The sequence below is a fragment of the Terrapene carolina genome, unplaced genomic scaffold (assembly GCF_002925995.2).
Source record: "Terrapene carolina triunguis isolate 2854851 unplaced genomic scaffold, T_m_triunguis-2.0 Scaffold789, whole genome shotgun sequence".
NCBI classification, from domain to species: Eukaryota; Metazoa; Chordata; order Testudines; family Emydidae; genus Terrapene; species Terrapene triunguis.
Window position 1 is genome coordinate 8024285 of NW_020665140.1, and position 5611 is coordinate 8029895.

Below are 5611 nucleotides of genomic sequence, written 5' to 3' on the forward strand. Positions count from 1 at the left end.
TTAGTCTCTAAGGTGCCACAAGTACTCCTATTCTTTTTGCGGATACAGACTAACACGGCTGCTACTCTGAAACCTATAAACAAGATGCGGCTGATGATCATTATTGTATGCAACAAAAGGTATAAATGCTTGCCCTAATTGTTTATCTGGCGGAGACCTGCCTAGGAAGGGGGAATCCCTGTCCGTGCGCACTCTCCCCCTTGCAATTGCTTGAGAATAAACTGTCTCTGACATGTTGCAAACAACCTAAGAGTGAAGACTGCGTTTTCTTCCTCAGGTGGTTCTGGATGTCTTACATACCTCTTAGAGGCTATAGAGCTTATAGAAATCACATTTAGCTATCAGATAACAGCTTTAAATTGGGATTTGTCTCAATTAATGGAGAGGAATAGAGGCAGAGCTCAATGAGATGAAAGTCTTTAAATACCTTATCTGACTTAGCTGGGCTTATAGGGAAAGCAGTGTTGCCAACGCTCACAATTTTATTGTGAGCCTTGTAATATTTTGTATTTTCCTTAAAGCCTAGCTCCTGGAGTCCTGTGATAATGCCAATTTATTTTTCATTTTAAAACTGTCTAGCCCTCATGGTTGGAGAAAAGCCTGAAGAAAAGTGAATCCAAAGGTTAAAAAACTCAAAAGCTAATAAAAAGAAACCAATTTTTTTTTATTTATTCTCATGATTTTTAAGCCACTCTCTCTATTTTTGGTGGATTGACTCATGATTTTTGAACACTTGGGATTTGGCCATACAGGGAAAGATAGTACCCTATACAGTTTAGATTTTAGTAACATTTTGACACACGTCCGAATGCAACTTTAAATAGAGTCACTTTAATACAGTGACTCTGTATTAAATAGTTATATATATATATATATATATATATATACACACACACACACACACACACACGAACAGCTACAGAAATATAGATTATACCCAGAGCACCAAGGGAAGAATTTTGCTATTCTCATAGATTTAAAAAATATAACATGCATGCAATATAGAATAAAAATCTCAGGTGAATATTTAGAGTAATCCGAATAAAACAACAAACTTTTGTTTATTTCAATAATGGTCTTAAAACTTAGGGTCTTCAAACTTGCAGCAAATAAGAGTTGAACACACACATGGAGGCGGAGATGCATAACTTAATACAGTGATAATATTTGTGCCACCACATATTTTAAATGACATTCTTATCTCATTTTTACTGGTGTAAATCGGGAGTTACTCCACTAAGGTCACATGAGTTTCATTGGATTAAGTGGAAGGGGATTCTGAACTTGAGAGCTCAAGATATCCCACCATCAAGCTGGTGAGGTGCTCCAATTGCATGAAAGTGAACTGGTGTTCTAATGCATTAATAGCATTATTCTAAGGCATTGATGCATTGATGTGAGCTGCAAGTTACATCCGCTCTTAATATGATGGACAGAAAAATAAAAAACATTCACCTAGTAAAGCAGCAATAAATTGAAAAGAAAAGAAAAAAGCATCTTGTAGCAAGTCTATCTACAGGAATAAATGCTTCAGAGCTGATGAATTTTTAATACAGCAATGCTGACAGATAAGGAATTCAAAAGAACTCCAAATAATGAAGTTAAAAGTATCATCGGATCTGTATTTCAGAATTCCCAGGGCTTTTATCCAGCTGCCTGAAGATTCTGTCCAGAGGGCAGTCATTCAACTATCTGTCAGAGTTCATCTCTCAGTAACTGGAAAAGATGAAAAGACCAAAAAGAAAACTACCTTTATGTGGATACACATATGCTGTTCCAATGCCTTCTGAAAAGCTTAACGTTTTATAGCATGCTGCCTTTACTCAAGGTGCAGTTGTTGTACCTGGCAAAATGTTTGGGCTCCATCAAGACACCCCAGGTCTGTATCTACCATTGTAATGAAATGGAGATGTCAATCTGCATCACAGGTACCTATGGCCGCCATTGAAAAATGGTACTTTATTACGAACAGATACATAGAAAAAAATCAGTACCTGAAATATTGCTTTCACAAGTAAGTTATCGTATTGTTAGAGTAATCAGCTGAGAATATTCAGGTAGCCATTACCAGCCTCTGTCCTGAAATCCCCGATGGAAGATTAAAAGGAGGAATCTGACAGAACATGACAACAATCTTACGGGCATTTTTGACACACTAGTGTCCACAATCTCTTCCCTAGATTACCAACATACGACGAAAAAAAGTGAAGAGGAAAAGGAAAAAAAAGTGGAAAGACAAGTCTGTCCACGTCATTAATGAACAATCAAAAGTTGAAAGGAACATCTCAGTGTATGTGCTATGCCTTATTCACAGAAGGCTTGGATTAATCAGACAGCAAGCCCGGTCACAAAGTTAGGTTTGTGTGTACCATGTGAATGAGATTTTGTTTTAAGGTCCTTGTATAGGGTAGTGGGAAGAAATCTATTCTGACATGGTTGTCTAGCAACCCTACAATAATATGAGAGTAGACAGGTGTCACTGAAAGCAACCAGTTGGATAAGGAAACCAATTTCAGTTTCATATTACCAAGGCATTATAATGAATGATTAATACAAGTAATTTTCAAATATTACTAATAGCTTGACTATGTTGTTCATATTACTATGATATTACTACCACTATGGTTATTATACAGTACCTTGCAGTATGTGCCTAAAACCTCAGAAGCCAAATGAGACATACTGGGGCACAATCCAGACTAATAAGTAGCTGTGTGACCTGTAACCTGGAGTGCCCTTTAAAATGCCTTGCTGCTGTAGCCTCCAATATGGACTGCTCATAAACAGCCTCCAGCATGTAAGTCACTCCTAGCTATGTCTGTGAGTGCAACAGCCAGCCAAACATTGGCTCTTACTAGTCTTGGTTATGCAGCAAGGTAACCCCAACACCCCCCCCCCAGTCCTAGATGTTCCCCCAGAATTGTATGTCCTGTACTGCCCAGCCCTCTCCTGGACACTACAAATATATTAAGTTTGTTATTCCTTTAAGGGAATAACATACCAATTTATTACTTTAAATAGAGACCCCAGGTACTCCAACATAAACACACTCGATTAGATAAAACAGTAAAACAAGTTCATTAATTACAAAGAGATAGATTTTAAGCGAGTACAAGTAATGAGGCATAAAAGTCAGAAATGGTTACAAGAAAAATAAAGATAAAATGTTTACTAATATTTGCTTAAGAAACTAACTTAGTTGCAAAGCAAACTTTCTCACCACATGCTCCAGCAGATTACTGGCCAAACTCTTCAGGTTAAGAACCCCCTCCTCCCCCAGTCCAAGAGCTGTTTTCCTTCTTTTTATAGTCCTGTTCTCCCTTTGAGAAGTATTTCCAGCCAGAAACAAGGCGACAGGCAGTCTGGTGAAGAAAGGGAACCCTATGCTATTTCTTTGCTAAGATGTTGATTTTTGTCCCTACCCGCTTCCTTGCCAAAGAATGGCCACTTAGCAGGTAGTGCTATTGACACTGGCTGAGACATCAGCTTGCCCTCTGTCTCTGAGGAACTGGTTTAGCCACCCCCCAGACTTATCTGTGAAACATACTTCAATCATGATTTCATGTTATGTTCATAATTTTGCATATAATGTTGCTATGTGTATTTTGCCATGATATTACTAAACAGCAAGTTATGAGTTTTGAAATGATACCTCATAAGGCATATTGTAGAGACATTATTACAACAGTGCGTAGGGTGTGACCACAGGGGTATGTTCTGTCATACCATACACAGCTACTGTTTTCATAGGAGATCTGTTGGGGGTGAATCTTTAAATAATACCTATTTGCTGTTTTAATAATTTTTGTTTTCAGTAGCATTTCCTACCTGCTAGGTGCTGTATATAGTGTCTATGAAGGCACAGTCTCTGCTTACACTATATGGGGCCCATCTCTGAAGCTGAATGCACTACCACCAATTCCCTGCACATATATGGAGTTCTATTCACCTTAACAGGGCGTTGGTGTGTTCACAGATCACACTAGTAAATCCGATTGCATGACTGGGGCTTGAAAACTGTTACTATGAAATAAGAAGTATTTCTAGAGAGCCCACCACTATAGTACCTAAGCCTCAAGGCCTATGGCCCTACTAATACCTGGTCTTATAGCTACCTTATGAGCTGATAAATCATATCATGCCAAGTTGTATGCTGATTCAACAAATGTTTTATTACTTGCTATGTCCCTGAATCATAGGAAAATAATTTATCCTGTCAATATTCCTGATCCCTCAATATATGAAAAGTTTGATCTCTACCGATAAACATATCCATGATGAACAAATATTTTCCATATTCTTACTATCCACATTGGATACCCATCCAATTTTTGTCAATACTGTGAATACGTTAGGTCTTCTGGCACTGAACATGTTTTCATTAAGTTGCAGTGGAATAGTTTTGACGCAGGTGGTGGGAACTGAAATGCAGGTGTGAGTCTGTGCTGCTTTTTCTATACAATGTCGTCTATATCCTGGCTCTGCAGTCATGGATCTACTTGTCTGTCAAACTGAAAGGAGATTCAGAAATATTTTCTGCTCCACTAGAAGTTTTCCCTCAATTTGAGCTTGGAAGTCTGTATACTGGCTGCAACCTCAACTATAGATCCATGACCATGGCTTCAAAATAAAGTAACAATTAAATCCAGAGATGGCTCTTGTTGAGGGCTGACGCTTGTGTTCTCTCAAGTCTCAGTAACAGTTCTTAGCACTCTTCACCATGAACACATTTTACAAACATTTATTCTCATGACTGCTGTGAGGTAGGTATTATTGTCCTCACTTTATGACGTAGAAACTGGGGAGAAAGGATAAGTTACTAGCCCAAAGCCACAGTGAAGTTAGGCTTATAGCTGAGTGCAGAACTCACTCAAGAGTTGCTGACTGACAGTCCTGTACTCATAACACAAGACCTAGCCTCTCTGTATCATTAGCACCAAAATCTTATTTGCCCACTGAAAGCTGTTGAGGTTGGCTGGGCTGTCTGTGTGTTCCATCCTGAGATTTCATCTGAATTGGGCAAGAACCATGGCTTTCTTGGTTTGGGGATCTCATTTGTCCAAGTCTGGGGTTAAGCATGGGGGACTTTCATTATCCATACACCCCACAATTAACCAAAACCCTCACTGAGAAGGTCCTGACTCCTAAGGTTTGACTTCACCTCAAAAATTTCTTTATAGGAAGACCATTAGTTGCTGAAATCCTTAAACCAACAGTTTATATATATGTTCTATAGGAAAAAAGTTTTATTCTACCATGCTTTAGCCAAGTAGACTCCTGGGCTCTTTTTAACAAAAGAAATGTCACATCTTCCACTACATTCAATGATTGCCTTGACTATGAATTAAAGGTGTATTGTTAGAAGGTGTCAGCTAACATTCTAAAACAGTAATGCAGACAAGGCAGTGTAGACGAAGATGGTTGCGTTAAAGCAGCAGGGAAAACTCCAAAGTCACATTTTATGTCCACCAGTGTCTCACTGTATAGATCTTGAGGCCTCAGTGTAAGTTCTTTTACAATTCAATCAGAAAATCTTTGACCATTTCACCCACTTCTTCTTGGGGGGTCATATTCCTTCACTCTTTGTTTAGTAAAGTGGCTGCTTCATTCA